The sequence below is a fragment of the Mobula birostris genome, chromosome 14 (genome assembly GCF_030028105.1).
Source record: "Mobula birostris isolate sMobBir1 chromosome 14, sMobBir1.hap1, whole genome shotgun sequence".
NCBI classification, from domain to species: Eukaryota; Metazoa; Chordata; class Chondrichthyes; order Myliobatiformes; family Myliobatidae; genus Mobula; species Mobula birostris.
Window position 1 is genome coordinate 84,289,445 of NC_092383.1, and position 27,555 is coordinate 84,316,999.

General features: G+C 42.6%; 1 protein-coding gene across 7 annotated transcripts in view; it reads left to right on the forward strand.

Moving 5' to 3' along the window:
• The window catches only part of plekha6 (pleckstrin homology domain containing, family A member 6), a 348,944-nt gene that overhangs the window by 135,767 nt on the left and 185,622 nt on the right, over nucleotides 1-27,555 (forward strand). Inside the window, exon 1 of one of the 7 annotated variants that reach the window (XM_072278784.1) lies at nucleotides 25,917-26,254. The exons of the other annotated variants lie outside the window; for them this stretch is intronic. The gene's annotated coding sequence lies outside the window, so the exon portion shown is untranslated. Of the gene's footprint in view, nucleotides 1-25,916; nucleotides 26,255-27,555 lie in introns of those variants that run through there. 7 annotated transcript variants of the gene reach the window in all.

Genomic DNA, 27,555 nt, shown 5'->3' on the forward strand with positions numbered 1-27,555 from the left:
TCTACTTCCTTAGAATTTTGCACAGACTTGGCATGTTTTCTAAAACTCTGACGAACTTCTATAGATTCACAGTGGAGAGTATCCTGACTGGTTTTATCATGGTCTGGTATGGAAACCATTTTGGTGCCATCATCCTTGGGCACTGGGCAATTTATATATAGAACAGTTGGTGGTGCTCCACCAGCTTCCCATAACTTCTCTAGGGCTCTGTTTATTTGTTCTAAAATGTTAATATTGAATTACAGATATTGCAGTACGGTAGCGCAGCGATTCATGTAATGCTATTCCAAAACTAGTGATCCTGGTTTAACTCCTGCCACTGTCTGTAAGGAGATAGATAGTTCTCCCAATGACCATGTGAGTTTCCTACGGGTGTTCTGGTTTACACCCACGTGCCAAACATGTACAGGTTAGTGGATTAATTGGGTGTAATTGGGCAGTGCAGGCTCGTTGGGCAGGAAGGGTTCTATCTCTAAATAAACAAAAAATAAATGTCCTCCGAATGAACATTAGTCAAAATAGTAATTCTTTATGTTTCTTTTAGCAACTGAATAATTTTACTCACTCAGACTGAACCAGGTTGAAGGAAACACCGGTGATAAATCTGGTCCCAAGCACAGAATTGAGACCTTTGGCCTTCTCCTTATCTCGCTGTCGCTAGAATGCCAGTCCATTTCTTTATCATCCCCACATTCAGACTCTTTCTCGCTGTTGTTCATTTATGGGATGTGGGGCTTCACAGGTTGATTCAGAGGTTAATTGCCCATCCGTAGTTGCCCCTGAGAAGTTGCCTTCTTGAAACCCCGCATCCTTGAGATGTGGACATACCCACGATGCCGTGGGGGAGGGAGCAGCAAGATTTTGACCCAGCGACAGTGAAGGAATGGTAATATATTTCCAAGTCGGGATGGTGTGTGCTCGGAGGACAACTTCCAGATGGTGGTGTTCCTGTGCTTTTGCTGTCCTTGTCCTTGTCCTTGTCACTGGGAGAGGTTGTGGGTTTGGAGGTGCACAATCCTGATTTGATGGAGGCAGATGTAAGAAGCACGGAGGAACATCTGGTGAAACTTCTGAAATGCCTGCTTCGCTGCCGCTGCTACTGTGTGATCCAGAATCTCCGGAGGGGAAGGCCCCGAGTCCTCGGCTTTGCTTGTTACTCGGCGGCCGGGGCGGGGTCGAAGCGCTCGGCAGAGATGGTGCTCGGTGCTCGGTGTCGGAGGGTTGGTCGGAGGCTCAAAGTTTTCGGACGGATGCAGAGTCGGCTGTGGTCGGGTGCTTCCAATGCATCGGCAAGTTTGCGGCGCTTGGAAGCTCATGGCAGGGAGAGTTTCTCCCTTCTACCGTCTGCGTGAGATGATGGGGCTATTGGGTCTTGAGACTTTTTTTTACCGTGCCCATGGTCTGCTCTTATCAAATTACGGTATTGCTTTGCACTGTTGCCCTCCCCCTCCAACTTTCAAATCCCTTACTCACTCTTCCTTCAGTTAGTCCTGACGAAGGGTCTCGGCCTGAAACGTCGACTGCACCTCTTCCTACAGATGCTGCCTGGCCTGCTGCGTTCACCAGCAACTTTTATGTGTGATGTTATAATTATGTGGTTTTGTCAGTTTTAGTCTTTGGTTTGTCCTGTGTTTCTGTGATACCTCTCTGGAGGAACATTGTATCATTTTTTAATGCATGCATTTCTAAATGACAATAAACGAGGACTGAGTGTCCTCATAATCTAATCTAATCTATCTAAAGAGTCTTAGTGATTGGCTGCAGTACTATAGGTAGTACCAACCACTGCTAGTAGTGGGTGAGTAATTGTCTACCAATCAGCTATCTTCTGTATAAGTGTTCAGCATCTTGAGTGTCATTCAGGCACGTGGAGAGTGTTCTGCCACGTACCTGCCTTGAGCCTTGTAGAGGGTCAACAGGCTTGTGGGAGTTGGGAGATGACACGCCTCATGGTTCCTATCATCTGACCTACTCTTGTCGCCAGGTGGTGTCTATGGCTCCTCCAGTTCAGGTTTTCATGCTCCAACATTAACAGAAGAGTGGTGTTTTGTGGAGTGGGGAGCGGGGTGGTGCAATATTCCACCTCGTGGTGTCTCACAGGCTGAAATCTTAGCAGGCAGTGGTGGAATCAAAGAAACTGGACGTACCAGATGCAGGAGTGGAACATTTGTAAGGGATGCCTAATAGTTAATAAGCTGGCAGAGCTCTAGGAATAAAGGGGTGAACTTTGGGAAGAGAACTCCTTTTCGGGCATCGGTAATGTCGCGGGCGATGCCATTGCAGCTCAGGGCGTCAGAGTTCAGAGTTCAATCCTGGCATCCTTCATAAGGAGTTTGTACGTTCTCCGAATGGAATGGGGGTGCTCTGGGTACCTCCCACAGTTCAAAGACATACCAGTTGATTGGTCATTGTAAATTGTGCTGTGATTTAGGCTCAGGCTAAATTGAGGGTTTCTGACGGCAGGGTTTGAAGGGCCTATTCTGCGCTGTATCTCCAAATAAATAAATAAATAAATAATGTCCAGGGAGTCTCTGGGGTGGTGGGGGGGTTGGTGGGAATAATAAATCTGAGGTAATCGAGTCAGTCTCCCTTTCAGCGCAGTGTAGTGAGGAAAAACAATGAAGCTTAAGAGATACCAGACAGAGGGCATTCAAAGCACCAGTAATCATTATAATTATTGATGATATGGAAGGTAAGCTGAGAATGATCATGACAGAAAGTCTTTATTTCATTCAATGCACTTATGAGCGAGGGATTTTGCCAGTAATCTGAGTTGGAGCCTTTTGATTCAGAAGAAGTTCACTTCCATTGAACATTTTGAGTCATGGCGCACTTGGCTGGCCTGCTCTCTTTTGATTTTCAATCCACCTCCCCTGCCCCCATCTGCAACAACAGTTGGCTATTTCCTCGAGGATGAATTACCCACCAATAACACTGGTAACAGCTTCCAGGTTTGGGAGCAGATGTTGCCCTGAAGCCACCGATCTTCTGGAATGTCTCCACTTGCTTCACTGCTGACTTAGCTTGTGTTCTGTATACTGTTAGTTTACTTTATTATTATTATGTTCACTCGGAGCGTCGTGAGAGTGAGGAACGAGCTGCCCAGCACAAGTGGTGCACGCGAGCTTGATTTCAATGTTTAAGAGAAGTTCGGATCGGTACATGGATGGTCGGAGTATGGAGGACAATGGTCCTGGTGCAGGTTGATGGGACTAGACAGTTTAAATGGTTTTAGCATAGGTTAGATGGGTTGAAGGGCCTGTTTCTGTGCTGTACTTCTCTATGACTCTAGGTATTCATATTTATTGTGCTTTTGTTTATTATTATTGTGTTCCTTATCTTATTTGGCTTCTTTTTGTACTGCATCAGAGATAGCATAGCAATGATTACATTCTCCTTTGCACTTGTGTAATGGAAATGACATTAAACTATTTCGAATCATGAACCTTAAGTTATTTACATGGTTTGCCTGTCTTTGCTATGCATAGTTCTTCGTGGATTCAGTTGTGGTTCTTTGTTTTGTGGGCGCCTGCGCTGTATCTCAATGTTGTTTATGGAATCAACACGCACAAAATGCTGGAGGAACTCAGCAGGCCAGGCAGCATCGACAGAAAAGAGTAAACAGTCGACATTTTGGGTCGAGACCCTTCGTCAGGAAGTAACATTTTGTGTGTGTTGCTCTAATTTCCAGCATCTGCAGATTTTCTCTTGTTTGTGGTTGTTTATGGTATACATACTTCGTTAATAAATTTACTTTGAACTTTGAACTCTCTAAAAGCTAAATCCTAACATGGGTTAGAACACTGAACTCTTTTGGTGTATTACTGAAGACTATTTTCATTTAGGTATTTGTTCCTTTTCCTTCTCATTGGAACGTGGACAATTCTAAGTGTGTTTATACAGGAATATGTGTCCCCTGGCTGAAGATTGTCAGTCTGGAAGTCCAGCCTGAGGGCAACAGACTCATTCACATAATAAACTCACGTTATAAAGCTGAGGTTTAATAAGGCATTAGTCAGACAGCACTTGAAGTACTGTAAGCAGTTTTGGGTCCCTTATCTCAGAAAGGATGTGCTGGCATTGGAGAGGGCCCAGAAAACATACAGGAAAATTATCTTGGGAATGAAAGAGTTAATGTACGGGGAGTGTTTGGTGGCCTGGTACTGTACTCTCTGGGGTTTACAAAGGTAAGGATGGGATCTCATTGAAACCTATCAAATATTGCAAGGTCTAGATAGAGTGGTTGTGGAGAGGATGTTTCTAGGAGCACAGAACACAACTTCAGAATAGAAGGACAGAGATGAGGAGGAATCACTTTAGCCAAAGGGTGGTGAATCTGTGGAATATCTTTGTTGATGGCTGTGGAGGCCAAGTCATTGGATATATATTAAACAGAGATTTGTGGGTTCCTGAGGAGGTCAAAGGTTACAGGGAGAAGGCAGGAGAATGGGGTTGAGACAGATAATAAATCAGCATGGTCTAAATCTACTCCTATGACCTACGGTCTTATGATAAGAGTTAATAACTTAATAACACAAGAACTAACAGGAATGGTAAGTTATCTGGACTCCAGCATTCAGTAAGATCATGGAGCCAAGACCAGGTCTTTCAGCACGAGCCAGACTCCGGAGTTTTAATGCTCTGATTCTTTGCAGTATATGAATAGCTGGTGTGGCCCGTATGCATTCTGGCTTGCTTCACTAATTGGTGGCCATGTTTTGCCACCGAAATTTGTTTATTTAAAGAGCACCTGAACTCAGGTTCGGTGCTTAGTTGTCAGCCCAACTTTGGTTCAGTCTGCGACAGCATTTAGGATCTCTGTCTCATTTGGATTCCCATCTAGTCTCGTCAGGTTCTCATCTAGCATCTAGTCAAGAATCCTGCTCTCGTCTCAGTCTTAAAACCTTGTCTTGGTTCTAGTCTCAGATACTCCAGCACTTGGGTCTTTACCATCCTCATCTAGGCCTCTCGCCACAGTCTTGGCTCCATTTTTCTGCCTCTTTCCCATTATTGCCTACTCCCTTTAGACTAGAAATCTATTTTATCTCTAAACCTCAAATATATTCAATGATTCAGCATCCACCGCTGGCTGGGGTAAATAATTCCAAGGATTCATGATCCCTGTGAGGGAAGAAATAGATGACTTCTCTTTTTTTTGAAAATATTTTCCAAGTTTAAAACTCAAAGATTAAAGATTAGCTTTATTTGTCACGTGTACATCGAAACAGACAGTGAAATGCGTTGTTTGCATCAAATCAAGTCAGTGAGGATTGTGTTGGGCAGCCCGCAAGTATCACCATACTTCTGAAGTGAACATAACACACCCACAACACACTAACCCTAACCTGTCCATCTTTGGAATGGGAAAGAAAACTGAAGCACATGGAGGAAACCCACACAGTCATGGGGAGGTTGTACTGCCTCCTTGCCAAAGACCTTTAAGGTCATATGCTTAAGTAAGCTCACCTCTCCTTCTAAATCCCAAAGAGGGTGGCCCATTGCTGAAGAGAAATTTCTTCAGTCAGAGGAGTTTTGAATACTTGGAATTTCATGCCAGTGAGTGTATGTGAATGTACGGTGAGTGTATTCTATAAGCACAGTCAACAGAGTAACCCTTTGTGCTGGAACTCACTGGGTTAAGCAGTATCTATGGAGTCAAGGGGCGAGTTCGCATTTCGGGCCACGACCCTGCATCAGGACAGATGTAGAGTCTTGACCTGAAATATGATTTATCCCTTTGCCTCCACAAATACTGCCTGACCCACTGAGTTCCTCCAGCAGTTTCTTTGTTGCTCCTGATTCCAGCACCTGCAGTCTCTTGCATCTCCAGAATAAGTTTAAAACATCTTCTCAAATTATGTTCGCTGAACTCCAGCCAGAAGGGGAATTGAGGGATGGAGGCACCAGATGGTAAAATGAGGTCAGGAAGCGGTGTGATCTTATTAAATAGCAGAAGATTCTTGAGGGTCTGAGTAGCCTATTTTTTTGTGTAAAACAGAACCAAGTCCGAATGGCCAGAATGTTTTGTTCAAACTTTAATATTTCAGGCCAACCAAGTTGCTTCTAAATAGTCAATACCCAGAAGCAAAAGAAATAGTGTATTTTCTTCAAAGTAATATCCTGTGAAACTGGTGAAATAATTAATGGCTTCACCTTTTCTTTTTATTTATTTAATCATTTTCACTTTGGGCATCCATTCTCCAGAGCTTATCATGGAGTCTGTTTAAATGAAAATTAAACATCCTGAACAGTGTTTCTAGCAACTTGGAAGCAATTTTTTAAAAAATTGCTCCTTTTCCAGATGATTGTGAGAATATTGGAGATGTGTAGGACTTGAGAGTGGGCAAGGGACTCTTCTGGTCAGGGGAAGAAGTCTTGTGATAAAAAACCTCTGAATTGCAGTCAGTCAGAGGTGGAAAGTGTATCTGTCTACTTTGAGCAGGCTTCATTCTGGACACACTCAGATTGGGTCCTTGTCAATGGTGGCCACTGGTTAGACCACGATTAAAGAGCCAATGGCCTTTCTGTGCAGAGTTGACTATTGTTTTAATGGGAATGGTGAGATATAGATCCCAATTTATCTTTCCCTTATTAGAAACATTGTAATTTCTACCTATTACACTAATCCATGGCTTGTTCCTGTCAAGTGACAACTCTTTGTCTTTCCATCCACTGCACCATGGGCAGAACTTGCAGCTGTTTTTGACCATGTATTAAGAATTTCTTGTCCCAAATTTCCCCACAGTTCAGAATCTGACCTTCATTTCCTTTCACTTCCCCTCTTCTTATGACTTGCCAATGGTTTTTAGCTTTGAGAAGGCTCCTCAAGCAGTTTATACTATTTAGGTGCGATGAGACTGTGTTGTTGTGTTGCTATGCCAGTTATCAACTCCATCATGGAGTGTGGTCCAATTTGACCAACCATCTTGAATTCTACTAATTTAAAAAAAATATATTTTTCACAGGTCAAATTAGTTCCAATAGCATCAAACAGAATCTACAGCACAGAAATTACCCTTGGTCCAATATGTCGTTGGAAACTTTCATTCCATCCAGGTTCCTCTTTCTATGCCTTTGGAATAACCTTTTTCTCTTTGCTTGTCCTTAAGAACATCTTGGTAATTTACTTTCAGTCATCACATCTTCTCATCACTCTGGCAGAAGTGGCGGCCTTTAAGAGTGTCTCATAATTATGGACTTTAACATTAGTCTCTCCACAAGAGCCTCGGGACTCACACCACCAGGTTCAAGAACAGTTACTACCCCTCAACCATCAGGCTCTTAAATAAAAGGATATAACTGCACTCACTTGCTCCATCATTGTAATGTTTCTACAATCAACGAGCTCACTTTAAGGACCCTTTATCTCATTATCTCATGTTCTTGTTATTTATTGCTATTTCTTTATATTTGCATTTGCACAGTTTGTTGTCTTCTGCACTCTGGTTGGTCTTTCTTTGATCCTGTTATAGGTACCATTCTATAGATTTGTTGAGTATGCCCACAGGACAATGAATCTCAGGGTTGTATATGGTGTCATATATGAACTTTGAACTTTGAAATGGAAACGACTCCATACTTCCTGCTCCAGAATCATAAGACCTATCAAGTCCATGGTACAGGGATGATGTAATTTTTAATTTATTCAGAAATACAGCACTTCTGGGAAGTGAGCCCACCCTGCCCAATGACACCCTGTGACCACTTAACCAACTAATGCTGGAATGAGTGTGGAAGCCAGTGCATATGAAGGAAACTCACATGATTGTGGGAAGAATGTTTAAGCTCCTTACAGACAGCGGCAGAATTGAACCTGGGTTCTTGAGCCTGTAAAATTGTTATGCTAACATCTACTTCAGTTTTTTTTAGAATTGTGGCAGAGGCATGTAGTATTTGCCCAATGTCTCATCAGTCTTCCAGATGTAACAATGACCTAAGGCCAGATATATAAACAACAAGTATATGTAAACAACAGCAGTCATACGCTAAAGGTTTCACAATAGCTATTATATTTAATGAGCTCTTCGGGAAAATAGAAAATGACTTGTAGCCATAGCAATTGTTGATCATCATGGTATCATTTTCCCACTGTTTGGCCACATTAAATCTTTCTAAAGCTTAGAGAACTCTTCAATTTCCCCTGGGAAATATCATGGAAAGAAAATCAAAATTGAGAAATTTCTATAGTCCCTGTGAACCTCAAAATGAGTGAGTCAAATATATCTCCAAACTACTTTGCTAAATTGTTTGCAGTTAAGTATAATCCGTCAGATGTTCTGTCACATACCTGTCATGGGCAAGCAATTGGCTGAATAGTGAAGTTATTTTGTTCGAATGAAACTATTTCTTTCTTAAACCACTATATTCTTTGACAATACTACTGCAATCTCAGAGTCATATAGTGAAGGGTTGTGAAGGTGGAGAGGTCATATTACATTGGAAATACAAACACAATTTCAGTAACCACCAGCATTTATTATTTAAAATGCAACAGAACATCAAAATAGCAATGACCATCTGACGTTCTGTGTGATACAGTGAGGAGTAAGGTTTCCAACCCGGGGTCCATTGATCCCCTTGCTTAACGGTATTGGTTGATGGCATAAAAAAGGTTTGGAACCCCCAGTGGGGAGAAAGGTCTTGCATGTATATTGTGCCTTTAGGATGTCCTTTCACAGCCAACAAATTACTTATTGAAGTGTAATTACCATTGTAAATACAAGAGATTCTGCAGATGCAATGCACACAAAATCCCATTCGGTTATGGGGAGAACCTACAAGCTCCTTACAAACTGTGGTGGGAGTTCAGTTATTTCCCTCCGTAGATACTGCCTGGCCTGCTGAATTCCTCCAGCATTCCGTGTGTGAATGTTGCTCAAGATTTCCAGCATCTGCAGAATCTCTTGTGTCCCTTAAGTGTCATAATGAATAAGAAGATGTCAGGCGAAGTTGATATTGACCTAAATAAGTAAGGTTCACTGATGAAAGATGATTGATGTGAACCTCCGTGCTAATTGCTTCATTGTCTATTACATTTTCCATTGCATGAAGCGACACAGAACCATGAAGGAGCAGAGATAAAATCCAAGGGTATTGCTAATGCTGGAGGTATATAGTTATGAGGTGAGACTGACTTGACTGGGAATGTTCTCTTGGAACTAAGGAGGTGAGGTGTACAAAATGGGGAAACATATCCTGGGAGGAAGTCAATAAAAGACAAATAGACTCGTTAGCTGGTAGAATTACTGGGGAGAGATTTTCATTCTGAGATTGTTATAAGATTAGGAGAGGCATAGGTAAGAGTTGACAGCCAGTATCTTTCTCCCAGAGGCGAATAGTCTAATACTAGAGGGAATTAATTTAAGGCGAGAGGCAGTACATTCAAAGGAGATGTGTGGGGCAAGCTCTTTTACACAGAGAGTGGCGAGTGCCTGGAATGCATTGCCAAGGGTGATTTTGGAGTGAAATATAATAGAGGCATTTAAAACATTTTTAGATAAAGCAAGTGTATATGCAGAGATTGGAGAGATATGGGTATTTTGTACACAGAGTAATTAGGTTAGTTAGATGTTTAATTGCTAGTTTAACCAGTTTAACACAAAGTTGTGAACGGAAGGGCATGTTTGTACCGTACTGTTTTATGTTCTATAAGAGCAGAAGTGGTTGCAACCTACTATCTATTGGGTTGAAAGGACTTTCCACACTTACAAAGTATCGAGATGAATACTTAATGATCTGTAAACTACAGTTCAAAAGTTCAAAGTCCAAAATAAATAAATTATCAAAGTACATATATGACACCATATGCAGCCCTGAGATTCATCTTCTTGCAGGTGTTCACAGTAGAACAAAGAAATATAATAGAATCAATGAAAAGTAACACAAACAACTAAAGTGCAAAAACGAAGACAAATGCACACAAAAAAAAAGTAAGTAAGTCAGTAAATAAATAAATACTGAGAACATAAGTTGTAGAGTCTTTGGAAGAGAGTCCATAGGTTGTGGAATCAGTTTAGAGTCAGGTGAGTGAGGTTATCCATGCTGGTTCAGGAGCCTGATGGTTGTAAAGTAACAACTGTTCCTAAACCTGGTGGTGAGGGATGGAAGGCTGGTGCTCGAGGGCAGAGCTAAAGAGCAAGAGCTGGGAAGTGAGAGTAAGCTAGGTAATCTACATTGCCCAGCATGCATGCAGTAGACCAGATGGCCTCGTGTGAAGTTAATTTTGATGTCTATAAGTTTAGTAGTTACGTTGTTGTAGGAGAGAAAGTTCTGAGGAATTCTATGGCTTTGGGGGAGGCGGAACGGTGTCAATTTTTCTGCTCATGTAATGGTATGGAGGATTGGATCTGAAGATCGTGGAAAGCATTCTAACTGGCTGTGTCACTATCTGGTATTGGGGGGGCTGTTGCTATTGCACAGGATCAAAATAAGCTACAGAGAGTTGTAAACTTAGTCAGCTCCATCATAGGCGCTAGCTTCCATAGTATCTTCAAGGAGCAATGTCTCAAAAAGGCCTCATCTATCAATTAGGACCCCCATCAACTAGGTCATGTCTTGTTTTCATTGTTACCATCGGGAAGGAGGTACAGAAGCCTGAAGGCACACACTTAATGATTCAGGAACAGCTTCTTTCCCTCTGCCATCTGATTTCTGAATAGACATTGAACCCTTGAACACTACCTCACTACTGTTTTATTTTTATTTTTGCACTACTTATTTAATTTAACTATTTATATATATGTATATATACACATTTATTTATTTATTTATTTATTGTAATTGACAGTTTTTTTCCTATTCTTATCTATTGCATTGTGCTTCTACCACAAAGATAATGAATTTCACAACATATGCTGGTGATATTAAACCTGATTCTGAGTAAGAATATCCTGTTGCTCTAGATTTCCAGCAAGGAAGCCTTAAGTTCATTTCCAATCTCTCGTGTTTAGCATTTGCTGCTCCACTGTGAAGTCTCTTTGAGGTATGCCTACTCTGAAGAAGTTCACATCTTCTTTTTGAAGGCTTTTCAGTGAGACCCTCTCCAACTCTATGATCTCTGCTGCTTTCTGGCTTTCTGACCCCTTCCTTTCCTGTCCTGTTGAGGGGTCTTGGCCTAAAATATCAATTGTTTATTCCTCTCCGTAGATGTTGCCTGACCTGCTGAGTTCGTCCAGCATTTTGTGTTTATTGCTCAGGACTTCCAACATCTGCAGAACCTCTTGAGTTTATGTAAGAGATTCCAGAAATGCTTTTTGTGGTCAAAGAACTTTGAATTGCATAACTAAATGAAGCTGACTTAAGCTGTGAGGCATATTGAAGAACTGCCCATTGAGATGAATTCCAGCTCGTGGTCAGGAGCAAGAAAATACTGTTGGACTTTGCAGTGCCTTATCAAACTCCCAGGAATGCTGAGACTGTGAGGAAAGATTTTAGTGCCAGTTTCGGAGTTATAAGGGAAGAAATGTCCTCTTGGCTCATCCAGTCTCATCAGCCTTCCAATTGTCTTTAAAATGAGTACTGCATGTGGCCTTGATGGCAATTTAAAGTGGGTGATACGTTCCATTCTGTCGTAGGTAGTTCTGTTATAAGCAATAGTTACCTTGCTAAGAAGTCTCATATTATATAGTTGTGTTATAGTCAAGTGGGTTAGACTTGCCTTGCAGTTATAAACATTCTTTCTCAATTGGGATGTTTCTGTAACTAATGTAACCCACATAATGCAAATAATGTTCCCTGATCCATCAATCACATTAAAATCAATTCATGTTTTGGGTATGCACGCTTTAGTAGAACTACCTATCACTTGTAGGGGTGTTGCCTCCGAGATACCTGGCGAATTTCTCAAAGTTGAAGTCAAAATAACTTTATTATTAAAGTATATATGTGTTGGCAAATTCTAGAGATTCATTTTCTGACAGGCATTTGTAGGAAAACAAATTCAATTAAATTTCTGAAAAACTAGACATAAACTAAGACCTAACCAACAACCAATGTGCAAAAGAAGACAAAGTGAGTGAATAAATGTAAATAATACTGAGCATATGAGTTGCTGAGGCCTTGAAAGTGAACCTGTAGGTTGTGGAGTCTGCTTGGAGTTGAGCTGAGTGAAGTTATCCCAGCTGATTCAGGAACTTGATGCTTGTAGGTTAATAACTGTTTCTTATCCTGGTGGTGTGGGACCTGAGGCTGCTGTACCTCCTGACCGACTGCAGTAGCGAGAAAACAGTGCAGCCGGGATGGTGAGAGTTCTTGATAATGATTACTGCTTTTTTTGCAGCTGTGATCAAAGGGCTAGGGCTTTGCCTGTGACGGACCAAGCTATATCTGTTGCTTCCTGTAGTGGGTACAGCCCAGTCAGATTTCTTTCATTGGTATTTCTCCTGGGCATTGGTGTTTCCAAAGTAGGTACCACAAAATCCAATTACTTCACCATTATCACATCTCCAAAGCAGGTCCCCGCAGAATTTGATTACCTCATCATCATCACATCATTGTTTGTGGGATCTTGCGGCACAAAGAACAGCTGCTGCATTTTCTGCAGTCCTGTACGTTGGGATGGGCCTGAGGTTGTGACAAGTGACAGATAAATGCAAGACTTTCATAGCCTGCATGTTCCTCAGCTCTTTCTTGGCACCATAGACACTTTGCCCAGCAAAAATCTATCAGCTTGCTTCTGAAAGCACCATTTGTCACTTCCCAGCATCTGCAGCCTTGAAGAAGGAATTGTCGTTAAGGCGGACAAAGCTGTGTTTATTTCCAAAGGCCAGGATAAAGAACAGCACAGTGACTCATCGTAGTCCTACCCCATTTTCTCCAATCAGTCCTGAGCTACTTTAACTGCCTCCTCCCCGACTGGAGAGTGAAAAACAGGAAGAATCCCCTTGGAAAATGGTGGAAATTTGCAGTGTCAGAAGGATTAAGAACAACAAAAAGCTGTATTATTTGAAAGCCTCGTGCTTATAAAGGAGCCAAATCCTACAAGCTTTTATGAGCAACATTATATTCTAATAACAAACCATGTCAATTAATGCATATCATCAATGTTTTAACACTGTTCCTCCTGCTCTATGAATTTTTAATGTTTATTCTCAGTGCTTAATGTGTGTTTTTAATAAATAATGCTCGTTTATCCCCTTCAATTTCAAGGACTGAATGAATTGCTCAAGTGATCACTAATTGGCCATTCTGCACATACAACCGTTGATCATCAGGGCTCTGAATAAGCAGGAGGCAGAAAAGAACCTCATCGCTGAGATTGTTTCTGAATCCGATCTTGTCATCTTCATGTGGTCCAAGTGTTTTGACTCAGTGACCAAACATCAAGGGTTGTGTTGTCGCCATAATCTGGCATCTCTTCAGGCCATTTCTGTCACCTCCCTCATGTCTACCTGTGATACCCTCCACTGAACAGTACTACCCTCCACTGAACAGTACTACCCTCCACTTCTCACAGACATCAGAGCCTCTCTTGTCATCTTTGGCAAACATCCTTTCTGTTGTACGAGTAATGAAACATTCCCCTTCCCTCTCTTTTAATCTCATTAAGCCCACCCTATTCTCAAATCTCTCATCCATTTTAGCATCTCATGTGGCTTGGTGTAAAAGTTTGATTGATCAAGTTACAATGATGTTGAAGGATGTTACCAAGGTTCTGTGTATATGGATTTGGATTATTGACTATGGTGTTTTTCAGTCTTATGGATTTTATATTCTGTGTTTTCACTCATTCTTTCTCATTTTTTTGTGCGGGGAGAGGGCAATTTGGAGGCCGATGTTCTTGTTGTGTTTCCTGCGGGAGGAGGGGGGTAGTTTGGCAGGGTTGATGATTGTGTTACCATTCTGTTTTGTGCAGGAGAGGGTGGGTTTGCTGTTTCTCTCTGAACTGACTTCTTTGTTTCATGGCTATCTGGAGAAGAAGAATCTCAGAGTTGTATACAAATGAAACTTTGTTCTGGTGTGAAGCCTCTTTGGGTTATGAATGACATTAATTTTTCCATAGAGAGACTCAGACATCTGGACTGCTCTCTGGTGCGGGACTTAACACAGAGCGAGGCTGTGCCCACAATTGGCTCACCTGCTGCCCTTGCCTGGCGCTGGTTAACTGACTCACAACAGATCAGCCACCAAACTTGGGCACTCACAGCCAGAACACATTTTCCACTGGAGTTTTTGTGGAAATTATTCTTAGAAACATCCAATGAAAGAAAGTCTGTTCTTCACTGGATCTTATATTTTGGGTAGTTCTGAGCTCATGACATCAGAAGAAAATAAGAAATAGGAGCAGGAGTCGGCCATCTGGCTCGTTGAGCCTGCTCCGCCATTCAATAAGATCATGGCTGATCTAGCCATGGACTCATCTGCACCTACCTGCATTTTCCCCGTAACCCTTAATTCCCCTACTATGCAAAAATCTATTCAACCTTATTTTAAATATATTTACTGAGCTACCCTCCACTGCTTTATTGCTTCAAAGCCAAATTTGGAGCCCAGTTGTTGAACTCTAGATGGTTTTGGAGTAGGTTAGGACTGTGAAGAGCAGTATATGATCACGACACAATATACAGTGCATGTAATATGCAGATAACTTGATATTTAGACTCTCTTCTGTGTTTGTATTTGACTCTCAGTACTTGTACTATGACTGTACACATCCCTTGGTACCTGTGGTAAAGATATTTATGCCCTATGGAGCAGCTCTGTTGTCTTTTGCTCACACTGTCCTTGGAGACATGGAGTCATATAATGTAGAAAAAGGCTCTTCAGCCCAACTTGTTCATTCTAGCCACAATACTCATCTAAGCTAGTCCATTTGCTTGCATTAGTCCCATATCTCTCTAAACCTTTCCTATCGATGCACCAGCACAAATGTCTCTCAACTATTGTTATTGTACTTTGATCCACAAAGACTAGGAACACTGTCCTGTTGATTTCTCCCTGGATATTGAGTTCAAGTTTATTGTTATTCATCCATATACATGTATGCAGCCAAAGAAAACAATGTTCCTCCGGACCAATGTGCATGACACATAGAATAATATTAACAAATAATAAAATATATTCCAGAAAACATTTAGCATAGGGTGCAAGTCACAAAGTAAACGGTATAACACTACTGGCACTTCATCAGTGATGAGACCTGGGTGGTGGCAGGGAGTTTATTAGTCTCATGTCCATAAGACTATAAGATATAGGAGCAGAAGTAGGCCATTCAGCCCATCGAGTCTGCTCTGCCATTCAATCATGGACTGATCCAATTCGTCCACCTACCCACTCCTCCAATTATCTTTGTATCATCAGCAAATTTAGCCACAAATCCATTAATCCCATAGTCCAAATCATTGACATACATCATAAAAAGCAGCAGTCCCAACACCGACTCCTGTGGAACTCCACTGGTAACTGGCAGCCAGCCAGAATGGGATCCTTTAGTAAGCGTCCTTGAGGAAGAAGTTGTTTCCCATTCTAGCAGTCCTGTCCTAATGCTACAGTACCTCCTGCCTGATGATAGGATGTCAAAAAGATTGTGGGATGGATGAGAGGGATCCTTGACAATGCTAAGGGCCCAGAGCTGATCTTAATTTTTGGCTGCCGTGACATGGTCACCGGAAACAAAATGTGGGTAGTCAAGAACCAAGGGACTCCTGAGAAGCCACTTAGTGGGAACTTGAGAAGCACAGGACAACAGAAATCTGAAACCCTGTTTCTTCCTTTGTATGTATCTTTTAAAATCATGAACAAAATCATTTTTGAAATTAAAACACTCCCCTAAAGGCTGAGGCTGCAGGGACAGTGGCAGCTTCCAAATCTGAATGTGACATCTAGTACCAGATTGAGCTTGCTGAAGTTGGTGCCAGTCTGCACTGAGCAGGGCTGATGGCAAAGAGGCTTCTGCGTCCCTCGTGGTCAGGCAGTAAGCAGTACTGTAGGCCTTGATGGTGAGGCCAGCTCTCTGGAACAGCTTGCTGATCTTAGACACAGGGTAAGATTTGGGTGTAGCTCCAGCATGTAGCATCCACTTAGGTGTGGGACATCCTCTAAGGATAAAGGTTTACTGTCAAAGGTTACGGGGAAAAGGCAAGAGAATGGGGTTGAGAAGGATAATAAATCAGCCATGATGGATTGGTGGAACAGACCTGATGGGCCAAGTAGCCTAATTGTGGTCCTGTGTCTTATTGTCTTATCTGTAACCTCTGAGCTGCCCAATGCCAGTTGTTCCCTGTGGAATCACCGTTAACTCCATCACAATTAGCCCATAGGTAAGAGTTTCAGCAGACGAGGAAGACCGCGAATGGGGCTACGGAACTGAGTAGGATAGGCTTGATGGATTGACTAACCTCCAAAGCTTTTGACTAAGACCCCCTTGCTGCCAGAGACTTGGTATGAAGTAAAGCATCATCTTTAGTAAGACTGTCAAAGGTTACAGAGATAAGGTAGAAGAATGGGGTTGAAGAGAATAATATATTAGCCATAATTGGAATAACGAAGCAGACTCGATAGGCTGAATGGCCTAATTCTGCTCTTATATCTTACGATTTAATGGTTTTTATCATGAGGTAGATAGGGTGGAGTGGATGTGCCCACAGAAACAGAAAAGGAGGGTTTTGCTGATTGTTTCAAACTGGATATCTTGTCCGTGTCAGGATTCAGATCTTGACCTGAGGTTATCCAAACTCTGTTGTAAGTAGCTCTTTGTTTCTCCATTCAGAGGGAGTGGTACTATCTGAAACTTTTCTGTCTCTTGTGAAATCACCAGGAATTATGATGGACTTTTTTGCAATCTCCTGTTTTATTTTTGACCTCCTCCTCCACTCCTGAGTAATGTTGGTTTGATGAACTATTTTTAGTGCTGAACCATTTCCTGAATAAGTCAAGAACGGGTTTCTTCCTCTTATGTGTTTCAACAAATCAATCACCAAAAATTAACCCTTTCAATGCCTGAGCCCTGTCTTGCCCAGAACAGAAAATCCAGACGTTATTCATCACAAATTCTGTTGTTTCGTCATCAACTGTATGGAATCCACCAGTTGTGTTCCTAATGTTAAGTTGGCAGAGAGAGAGAGAGAGGAAGAACAGGATACAAATATTCAGATTTATGGTTCATAAAATGAAAGTTAAAATGGATTTTTGTGTGTAAGCATTACATACAGAAAGACAACACCGTTGATGAATCTGTGGATTATATGTAGGCATTCTGTAATGGTTGGGGATCAAGTTTCCCCAGCAAATGTTTAGTTAGTAATTCATAGATAAGGTTGCACTTATTTTATAAAGTCACAGCATAGAAACAGGCACATTGGCTCTCAATGATTAAGGATAAACTTTATCAGCCATATATATTACATGTATTAGGAATTTGCTGTAGTGTGCATAATGGCCTGGTTAAGATTCCTACTTTTATTCTGTAGGTATTTCATTTTAGCAGTTTTCTGCAAAAGCAGTGTGTCATGCTAGTAGAATGTTTTGGTTTCAGCTAAAGATAAGAAGCTCTGTTGTTCAACTTAGGAAAGTTGTGTCAGCCAATTAGGATGGTGGGATCTGAAGAAGGTTCTAGAGAGAGCGGGGTGGAGAGAGATTTGTGATGGACAGTAGTTTGGCTTGAGGTATTTTGGCAGGAGCTGCGGAACGGGACAGAAGGGAAGATGCCGCAGAATGCCACAGGAAGGAGAGTCCCCGTTGCGAGAAGTGCTTTGTGCAGATGATAGCTCCAAGGAGGAAGGGCCAATACTTCTGAGTGAGAGCCAGTTTGTTCTAGATGGACTTCGAGGAGCGTTCACACTGCAGCCGGTGCTTTCATGCAGTCTGAGGGTTCAGCGCTGTGAATAACGGTTATAACCAGCTTTCGGAAGAGATGAGCTCCAACGGTCATGTGCACATTTAGACTGGTCCAACTGTAATGGGCCCTTTTACTTCTTTTTTCTTCCTTCTTTCCTTTCATTTAATAACTGTTTGATAAAGTTGAAATTAGTAAATATACTTATAAATTTATGTGGTGTACAATCTGTTATTTCTTGCCTACTGATAATTGTGTGCGGGCAGTATTTGCACAACATTCGCTCAACTCGAGGTTTCTTTAGTCAGAACATCATGGCATTCCTGTTTGGTTGAATCCCAAATCATACCGACCCTAGACGTGTATTGTTTACGGAAGGTGGCCTTCCCACCGCTGAGTGATGTGGCTGTTAGCAGAGTTAGCTAACGAGCCGAGTTTGTATACGAGCCCCAGTGAGAAGGTTACATGTGTAAGACCGACATGCAACAAGAACACCAACATTCAACAATGATAAAGAATACAGAATTTTATAAAAACTAAAATTAGTTTTAGTTAAAGTAGGGATATAGAATAAAATATGCATAAATACATAAATACCAGCATGTACTGACAATGCAAACAGCATTATAAAAATCGGTTTAAAGTGTTTACAGTGCAGTGAACTGACAGGGTAATAGTCAGGGAGGGTTAACTGGTTGATCAGATTAACTGCCTGGGGGAAGAAACTTTTAAGATTGTGGGAAGTTTTAGTTTTAATAGCCCTACAGCACTTCCCAGAAGGGAGATTTTGGACAGGGCAGTTTGCAGTCCAAACATCCAAATAAGCACTTTTTATATTGAATTTACACTAATCATACTTTGTTCTCCTCACATTTCCGTATCATCTCAGCTAAGTTCTATCTCTCAGCTGCAACCTACAGTGTCCAGTTAGCTTACAGATCAGCAAACCTTTGGGATGTGGGAGGAAATTGGAGCCTCTGGAAGAAGCCTACACAGTCATGGGGGTAATCTAAACTTTCTGTAGATAATCCCAGAGGTCAGAGTCGATCTTGTATAACTGTGAAACAACAGCCCTACCACTGCGCTGGCATTTAGAACGTTGGTTTCAGAGACTATTCTGGAGATGTTTGTAGGTTGGTTTAAGTTAATCCTAATGATTTTGGGACTCTGCTTAACCACTAAAGATGAAGCTTTATCAAAAGCTGCTTAGCTGTCTCCATAGCCCTGCATTCACAGATTCACCACCCTCTCTTCCTCATCTCAGTTTTAAAGGGACGTTCCCTTATTCTGGGGCTGTGCCCTCATATCCTAGACTCTCCTGCTAATGCAAACGACCTCTCCGTGTCTACTTTATCCAGGCCTTTCAGTATCTGGAGGGTTTCAATGAGATCTTCCCTCATCCTTCTGAAAATCAATGATTAAGGAACACCTCCCTCACCTCCAGGTCAGATCTAACTCCCCCTTGAGATGGGGATGGTATCCCTTCATCAATGATCCAATATTATATGGGAAGTGGTTCTGTTGCCCTGTGGTTCCTGAATCATTGACCTGCCCTGTACCTGCATTGCAAATATTAAGTTGATTCTCATTCATACTGTTTTGTAGATCATAAGCCCATAAGACATAGGAGCAGAATTAGGCCATCTGGCCCATTGAGTCTGCTCTGCCATTCAATCATGGCTGATCCTTTTTTCTTCACCAGAATCCAATTCTACTGATGGGTGGGAGAGGGCTACTTTTCTGGGTCCTATTGATTACTCTGTTCTGTACAAAATTGTGGATAAACATTGGTCATTTGATGAATATACACCATTTGGCTCACCTACTGTGTGAGCTTTCCCTCATCCCTTTTCTCAAACCCCATCAGCAATACTTTTAGATTATGAAGACATGCAGTCCTCTTTTATTGTCATTTAGTAATGCATGCATTAAGAAATGATACAATATTTCCTCCGGTGTGATATCACAAAACACAGGACAGACCAAGACTGAAAAAACTAACAAAACCACATAATTATAACATATAGTTACAGAAGTGCAACAATACCATAACTTGATGAAGAACAGTCCATGGCACAGTAAAAAGTTCAAAGTCTCTCAAATGTCCCACATCTCACGCATACGGGAGAAGGAAGAAAACTCTCCCTGCCATGCCCGACTACAGTCCGACTCTGAGTCGTCCGAAAACTTCGAGCCGCCAATCAGCCCTCCGACACTGAGTACCGAGCACTATCTCTATCTGAACAATTTGACCTCAATCTCGGTCGCCAGCAGCAGGCAAAGCCGGGGACTTTGGGGCCTTCCCTTCGGAAGATTCTCGATCGCCCTGTAACAGCGGCAGCGAACCGGGCATTTCAGAAATTTCACCAGATGTTCCTCTGTGCTTTCACGTCTGTCTCCCTCAAATCAGAATTGTCCACGGCCCCTATTTAACGGATACAATATTATTTTCACCAGAGGGCTGCGGTATCATTTTCACCCTCAAGTGCTTCCTGACCTCTACGTTTCTGAATGCATTCCTATAGTGACGCAGTCACATGGTGGTTCAGCAGTGCTTTACATCAGCCAGCTGAAAGAACGGGGTTTGAATCCTGCCACTGTGTGTCTGGAGTTTGCCACGTTCTCCCTGTGACCATGCGTGTTTCCTCCAGATGCTCCAGTTTCTTCCCATGTTCTAAAGACACACAGGTTAGGGATAATGAGATGTGGGCGTGCTATGTTGGTGCTGGACACAAAATGGCCCACTGCACAGTATGTTTTCATGCATATGTGACAAATAAAGCTAATCTTTAAGATCTTTATCTTCATGTCATTCACCTGCAACACTCCCTGTTTCTAACTACTGCTGGATCAAGGACATCCCCCTGAATTCTGTATTGCACTTGTAAAGAAATTTATTCTCCAATCTCAATGTGTGTGGAGATGCTCTTTCCTCGTCAATCCATTTCAGCAAGTGCTTCTTATAACCAGAACCTGTTGAACTAAATGTCAGATCTGATGGGGTTGTGCCTGAGGGAGTAACCACGTATAAGGAATGAAATAAACATAACATGCTGTAAGTTGGATTGTACCTTAGATGTCAAAAATCTGTGTTTATCAATATCTCTCGGGCATTTTTGGCTTGTCTCGGCTCCTCCGTTAAATCTTCCTGTCAGTAGAGAAACAGTGGAGGGGAACTATGGTTAAATAGAGCACAACGTGGGTGGCATGGCATGTGGAAGCTCGGAATCAGGTTCATTATCACTGACATATGCGATGAAATTTGTTGTTTTGTGGTAGTACAGTGCTAAACATAAAAATAACTACAAATTACAATAAGAATGTACAAAAATAATAATGCAAAAAAAGAGCAAAATAGCATGATAGTGTCCATGGATTCATGGACTGTTCACAGATCTGACGGCAAAGGGGAAGAAGCTGACCCTAAAATGTTGAGTGTGCGTCTTCAGGCTCCTGTACCTCTTCATTAATGGTAGTAACGAGATGAGGGTATGTCCTGGGTCCTTCACAATGGATGCAGCCTTCCGGAGGCGTCGCCTTTTGAAGATGTCCTCGATGGCGAGGAGGCTAGTGCACATATTGGAGCTGGCAAAGCTGAAGATGTCCTCAGTGGCAGGGAGGCTAGTGCACATATTGGAGCTGGCATAGTTGGCAACACTCTGCAGGTTTTTCTGCTCCTTTGTTGTGGCCCCTCCATAGCAGACAGTGATGCAACCAGTCAGAATGCTCTCGACAGTACATCTGTAGAAATTTGCTGAAATACCAAATCTCCTCAAACTCCTAAGGAAATGAGCACTTTGGGAAGTTAAGATGCAACAAGGCCCCTTAATTGGTCTGTGACCTCCGTTCATGTGACCTGTTCATCAATCCTTGGTGCCCATTGTCCCAGTGTGTCAAAAATGTGGTTTATGCAGTGGGCGGAGATTTTGTCATGTTAATTTATCAGTGACTAACCCGTGTCAGGGTCAAGATGGGACACCAGTGACTTCCTTCTCTTTTGGCTACAGGGTTGCTTGGGCAGCTTGTGTTCCAAGACAGAGATAGGGCCATAAGGTCCTTGATTATATAAATACAGTACTGAGCAAAAGTCTTGGGTGCATGTATATAGCTTGGGTGCCTAAGACTTCCACATGTAAGTGATGATAAACCTGATCCTGATAGGGGTCTCTATTGTGGACTGAGAGTGGGAAGGGGGCAGGGAGAGGGGAATCATGGTTTGGGGAAAGGAAAAGGGAGAGGGGAGGGACTGGGATGATCAATAAACCAATTGTTTGGAAACAAATGATCTTGCCTGGTGTCTCATGGCTGAGTGTGGCTCCACCTGTGCCACCCCACCCCAGCTCTCCTCTGCCACCTGCCGCACATCCCTACCGTGATGCCCCACCCTTGCTAGTCAAAACATCCTTCGTTCCCACCAGATTTACAAAATCACTCTCTGCTCCATGTTGAAAAATACAATACTGTGCAAATATCTTTGGCACCTTTGCTATATATATATATACACACACACACACACATATATATATATATATATATATATACATACATATATATACATACACACACACACACACACACACACACACACACACACACACACATATATATAGGCGCTTGGCCAAGTGGTTAAGGCGTTGATCTAGTGATCTGAAGGTCGCTAGTTCGAGCCTCAGCTGAGGCAGCGTGTTGTGTCCTTGAGCAAGGCATTTAACCACACATTGCTCTGCGACGACACTGGTGCCAAGCTGTATCGGCCCTAGTGCCCTTCCCTTGGACAACATCGGTGGCATGGAGAGGGGAGACTTGCAGCATGGGCAATTGCCAGTCTTCCATGCAACCTTGCCCAGGCCTGCGCCCTGGAAACCTTCCAAGGCGCAAATCCATGGTCTCATGAGACTAATGGATGCCTATTATTAAGCCTTTTGCACAGTATGTACCAGCCAGTGTAAAGCTGAAGTTTCTTAATATTTGTTGATAAGAAGCTTTTCCATAGTGCATAATCTCTGGACTCTTTCAGTACAACATTAAGTTTTTGCTTGAATAATATTATGTGGAGTTCTGTTGTAGATAACCCTAAAATCTCTAATACATGAGAAATAGGATCTACCCACTGTACCATTTCACTTTGATCTTCTCTTGACACTTTCTTCATCAGATCTGTCTGTGATTCACCGTGACTTGACACCTTCTCTGTAGTAATGTTGTAAATAGAGCAACACCCACAAAATGCTGGAGGAACTCAGCAGGTCAGGCCGCATCTATGGAAATGAATAAACAGTTGACGTTTCAGACCGAGACCGTTCATCTGGACTGGAAAGGAAATCAACCCAAATTTGTCCGGATTCTCCTTATAGCACATGCCCTGTAATCCAGCCAGCATCACAGTGAATCTCTTCCGCACCCTCCATTGTTCCTCTGTGCAGCCATTGCATCCTTTCTGTAATGGGGTGACCAGAATTGAATGCAATGCACTAGATGCAGCCTAACCAGTGGTGATATTAGGATTACTTTGCATCAACCTGATCGTGCCATTGAAATGAGATGTTAATTTAAGATACGTGAGCCAGACACAGTGATATTCAAAACAGAGCTGAGGTAATTTCATCCACACAATGTTTATCCCTCCATTTTCTGCATTACAGCAGAATGAAATGTCAATTTATCTTGTATCCGTTCACTGTGCAAAGGTAGTCTGCTACTTTTTGCTCCAAAGTAGAACAACCATATAAACGAGGAACTTTGAATTTGATAGCCCCTTTTATGATCACAGGACACTTTGGTTTTTGCCCCCAATCATACTCTTTCCAGCATGGAATGAAGATGAATTATTGAAGCATTTTTGATCGGTTGGGTGAAGTTGACCTGAGCAAACCTATTGATTTCCAGTTCTTTGAGCAGAACCAGAAATAGGCAATAGAGGTCATTTCTGCTCAGGGTTGGTGAGTTTGAAACTGAAGCTGACGAACACATGGATGAGATCTTTAACAGCTACGGGCCAGGTATGGACAATAGACAATCATCAGGAATGTTGATAAGGTGGGTGGCCACCGTCCTCTTTCTATAGAAACAAAGATGCAACGCTGCGGTATTGGACAGACCACATTTGGTTTACTGTCAGCATCTTGGGGCCCCACATCTAGGATATGCTGGCATTGGAGAACATTTAGAGAATGTTCATGAGAATGATCCTAGAAATGAAAATGTTGAATTGAATTGAATTGACTTTGTTACTTACATCCTTCATATACATGAGGAGTAAAAATCTTTACGTTATGTGACTGTCTATATGTGCAATGTGTGATTTATTGTAATTTATAATAAATAGTACAGTATGTACAACAGGATAGACAATATAACATAGAAATACAGTTGCATCAGCATGAATTAAGCAGTCTGATGGCCTGGTGGAAGAAGCTGTCCTGGAGTCTGTTGGTCCAGGCTTTAATGCTGTGGTACCATTTCCCAGATGGTTGCAGCTGGAGCAGTTTGTGGTTGGGGTGACTCGGGTCCCCAATGATCCTTCAGGGCCTTTTACACACCTGTCTTTGTAAATGTCCTGAGTAGTGGAAAGTTCACATCTACGGATGCGCCGGGCTGTCTGCACCATTCTCTGGAGAGTCCTGCAATTGAGGGAAGTACAGTTCCCATACCAGGCAGTGACGCAGCCAGTTAGGGTCTATGGCATAAAAAAGGTTGGCAACCCTTGATTTAGAGGGATATCTGATTAGGTCAAAGTAAAATTTATTATCAAATTATATATCTGTTACCATATACCACATTGAGATTAATTTACATGCAGGTACTTATAGCAAAATAAAATACAATAGAATTTATGAAAAACTATACATAATCAAAATCTGCAAAAGAAGACAAAATTGTGTGAATAAAAAAAATACTGAGAACGTAAGTTGTAGAGAATCCTTGAAAGTATGTCCGTATGTTGTACAATCAGTTCAGAGTTGTGTTGAGTGAAGTTATCCACGATGGTTCAGAAAATCTAATGTTTGTACAGTGAAAACGGTTCCTGAACCTGGTGGGGTGAGACCTAAGCCTTCTCTACCTCCTGCCTGATGGTCCACAAATCTGAATTGAATGACTGGTAATTACAAGAAAGTTCATAGAGCAACGCTGCGGCCGCTCCCCCGCTCACAACAAGAAACTGTGCAAATGGTAAGTCTTCCTGGGGGTTCTGAGCAGTTTTGAAAGGGGGTTAATCCTGCTCACAATCTATTGCAGGCCGGGCACTGGGTCGCTTGTTCTAGTATTTCAAAAGAATAATATGCTGGATGCTGAGAAACTAAAATAAAACAGAAACTGTTGCAAGCACTAAACTAGTCAGGCAACATCTGTAGAGAGAGTCAATGACCTAATATCTCCCTGTGTGGCTTGGTGTCAAATGTCTGATAATCTTGTGAAAGGCGGTCAAAATATATGTTGTTTGAAGTCTCACAGGGCGAAGCTGAGCTGGGGTGGATACGTGGGGAAAGCGGGTGGGCCGGGGTTTTGCGGGTGAGTGTGGAGACGCCAAGGTGGGATGGGGTACGTGGGCAGAGGGTTGGGAGGGGGTGAGATGATCTGTGGAGATGGGCTGGGCAGGGTGAGTGGGGAAGAGGACGGGTGGGAGGGGGTGTGAAGAGGTCAGGGTGTGAGGGTGTGTGGCGAGCAGATGTGGGTGGGTTGGGTGCATAGAGAGGGGATGGGTGGGCGGGGAGGGAGTGGGGTACAGTGGATGCTCAGAAGAGAGGGGTGTCAGGTGAGAGCGTGGGGAGAGAATTGCAGGATGAGTGCATGGGGAGAGAGTGTAGGGAGAGGATGGTTGGGAGAGTGTGTGGGGAGAAGATGGTGCGTAGGGTGCACGGGGAAGTAACGGGTAAGCGGAGAGGAGATACTTGGGAAGAGTGGTGAGTAGGTGGGCTGGGATGGGAGAGAATGGGTGGGAGGATGTGTGGGAAGAGAGTACTATGGGATGAGTATGTGGGTGTGGAGAAAAGGGGTTATAACGTGATGGGGCGTGGATGACTGTTTTTTAAAAAAAGCTTTGCCCATCTTGCATTTTCCCCTGGGCTGAATGACATTCTGTTTTCAGTGGCGCTCACCTGCCGAGTTGTCTCTGCGTCACACTTGAGCACAAGAGCCCTTTAATTACGAGCAGCGACTATTGCTGCCCGCCACACTATCCGCTCCTTCCCCCGCTCGGGCTCCGAGCAGAAGCCTCGGCATTGGGCGTGTAGGCAAGACCTTGAGGTGTCGAATTTCAGAGCAGCCTGCAGAGAGAAACCTCCCTCTCTCTCACACACACACACGGACACACTCCCCACACACGCAGAGCTCGCATGTCAGATTCTCCGGAGTTGCCGGTTCCACAGAAGCTGGCCAGAATCCTACGGGCGTGATTCTGAACAACTGGAATTGATTATACTACAAGCAATAATGGATTGCCGTTGTTAGAGTGGGATCAACCCCGGAGACCACAGAAACCGACAGGTATGGTGTGTCGTATTTTACCATTTATTCAATGGTGTTCCTCCCTCTTTGATATAAGGTTGCCGAACTCAGAGACAGCAGCAGGTGTGTGTGTGTGTGTGTCTGACATCTTCAAAGACCAAACAGGAAAGTCTGTAGAGGATTTTGTATGTCTGCTCAAAGCTACATCTAGAAGGTGTTGCGGTGAGGGGGAGATGCCGGTAATGGGATCACCACAATGATGTCAGTGTACACCTGGCCAGGCAGGTTCCAATGGGGCCAGGTGTCCTGACAGCTCTCCGCCGAACGCATCGTTCCTCTGGAGGAGTGACATTTCGCTCTTCTGTGACCTGAAACCTTTCTCTCACCAAACAATAACTTTTCCTTTCTCGTCGATTTAATTTGACTTCCCTTTTATAAAAGGGCAGAAATTTATTTGCTAATCTTCGTTTTTGTTGTACTGAAAGTAAAGGTATTTTGCTGTGGACAAACCTTTAGCAGTCAGGGTCGTGAGTTCAAGCCCCGGTCTTTTTCTTAGTGAATCCCCCCCCCCCCCCTTACCCGTGACTTGCTTCCACTACTGATGAAGGGTCTCAGCCTGAAACATCTACTGTTTATTCCCTTCCATAGATGCTGCCCATGATGCTTCAAAGTTCAAATTTATTATCAGCGTATATGTCACCATAAACAACCCTGAGATTCGTTTGATATGCAGGGGGCCTGAAGCATTTTGTGTGTATTGCCCAATATTCCCAGCATCTGCAGAATCTGTTATGTTTCTGATTTGCTTCCACTGCCGTTCTGTAGGTTCAAAGGTGGCTGATGAGGAACAGCAAAGTCTTCCATAGATGGGGCAAGTGGTACTAGGTAGGGTGGGTAAAGTTCACATGAAGGAATTTAGACTCAATGCCATTGATATAGACACGAGCGCGCATTGTTCTGCTTCTGAGTGTGAGGTGCTGGATTGCTTCTGTTGTTAAATCAGTGTTTTGATTTGAGTGTTTATTTAATACTTCTGTAATTTTGGAGTAATATTGTAAATATATTGTTAGATTAAGTATTCTTTGTTGTTTACATAATTAAATATGCATTATATGTAAAAGTATGTGAATGGCATACGCCATTATGCCACCATGTCATATATGTGTGTGTCGCTAAAGTAAAGACGAAAGTAGACATCCATTATCTCCTGGTCTCCCCATGTTTTTCTTTCAATTCGCTTTTCATTTTGGTGTTACCATATGTAACAGTGGCGATGAGGTATCTTTGAAGTGAACTTAAGAAGACTACCTACCTGTTGAAACTCAGTGAGATGTTTGAGT